We start from the raw sequence: 1,674 nt of genomic DNA, 5'->3' as shown, positions 1-1,674 counted from the left end.
CGTAAGTCAACTCAAGGGAAAAACCAGGAAACAGAGAACCCAGGAGCTGACATGAAGTCGCTGCTGGGAGCCCCAGACATTCCAGAAAGAAAGTTATCAGCCCGGCCGAAGCCCCTCCCATATTCATGCTGCCTGCTCTTCCCAACAGACCAAGCCACTGTTCGGCGGCGGTGGTCCAGGGCTCTGCTCTGCACCCTCCTCCTGTGCCTCACAGAGCTCCTGGGCAGCCTGCCACGGGACCAAGTCCCTACCCGCCAGGAGGAGCTACCGGCCCTAGGAGCGTGGAGGGGTCAGGGCATGGAGCCCACGGGGACCAGGTGCAGACCAGGCGGTCCGGAAGGGCTCTGTGCCTCTCCCTGCCCCAGCCCTGCACCAGTCACCACCAACGAAAGACGGAGTTAGTCCTGGGTGCAGTGGGTGGGGCCCAGAGTTACCTGCACCCCGTATCACTCATGCTGGACTCTGCAAAATTCTAACACGTGTTGGCATTTTCCGCCTTGAGATGGGAAAGACCACACCGCCGTCCTAGGAAGGACCACGCTGCCGGCCACCCTTCTCTGGAGGAGCGCGCTCCGTGGCGTCACCTGCACCGTGCTAGCCAATCTTCTAAGGTGTAAACTGAGGCTATTCCACCTGAGCAGCAGAAGGGGCTGCCGCCAGCAGTGGCACGCTAACCAACACCGGCCTGACCAACGGCGGGCATCGAGTCATTGGCCAAACAGGGTCACGAGTTGCCATGCACCACAAAAACAGCCGTCACTTCCACATGAAGAAAAGTGCTTCTCGTTTCTCTGTACTCTTTGGCATCTACAAACACCGTCAAGGCTCACGGCCGCCCTGCTGCCGCCCCCCTCCCTGCGTTGGCAGCCCCCTCTCTCCCAGCGCTGCCTCCCCACCGCCATCCCCTCCGGGACCTGCCGAGAGGTCAAGCTGGGGCACATCCCTCGACTGCAGCCGCAGGCGTTCTGGGTGCTGAGCGACTGAGTCAGCGCAGCCCCACCCCCACTCCTGGCCGCGGCACCCGGCTCTCCCTGCTGTTCCTCCGCGCTGCCTGGTCTACCCACTCGCCGTGTTCATCGTCTGTCTCCCTCCTCTGGCGTGGGAGCCACACGGACAGGGGGCTGGTCTGCTTTGTCTCTACCTGTGCCCCGACCACTCAGCGCGATGCCTGGCCCACGCTAGGCGCTGCGTGGTCAGGCTCCGGGCGCAGTCAGCGGGGTGCTGAGCCGCCCACGGAGATTGCAGGAGGCAGGTGCTGGGATGGCAGGTCCTGGACAGCGGAGCGAGGGCTGGCCTCGGAGGCGAGGGAGGTGGGCATCCGCCCTGCGTCTCCCTACAGAGCTTCCCTGCTGCGGCTGGTTTTAGACGGGGCTCCTTCAGGCGACTCTGCCAGCTTCTTTGGTTTTCAGCCGCAGTTTTCAGAGAGCCTTGCTAATCTGTGCTCTATCATAGTCTTCCCTCAGCCCCTCCCTGCTCTGGAGGGCGCTTCAAATTAGACCTACCAAACGTTAAAGCTGGAAGAAACCAAAAAGACATCACTTGTGTTTTTAGTTTGGAACTAAAATTATGCTTTGGGGACTCTTCCATCCCTGGGCTTCCCACTGGACAGACACTACTACTAATAAAGTTCCTATATTAGCCTCCCCTGACCCCCGCAGAGGTACTCGTGTGAAG

At 60.9% G+C, this 1,674-nt stretch overlaps 1 protein-coding gene across 1 annotated transcript in view; it reads right to left on the bottom strand.

The window, feature by feature from the left end:
- Window positions 1-1,674, bottom strand: part of SLC6A13 (solute carrier family 6 (neurotransmitter transporter), member 13) — a 46,403-nt gene that overhangs the window by 14,658 nt on the left and 30,071 nt on the right. The window lies entirely within an intron of this gene.

Source organism: Propithecus coquereli, unplaced genomic scaffold (genome assembly GCF_000956105.1).
Source record: "Propithecus coquereli isolate 6110/MARCELLA unplaced genomic scaffold, Pcoq_1.0 Scaffold269, whole genome shotgun sequence".
Taxonomy (NCBI): domain Eukaryota; kingdom Metazoa; phylum Chordata; class Mammalia; order Primates; family Indriidae; genus Propithecus; species Propithecus coquereli.
This window is presented reverse-complemented; position numbering and strand designations above follow the sequence as displayed.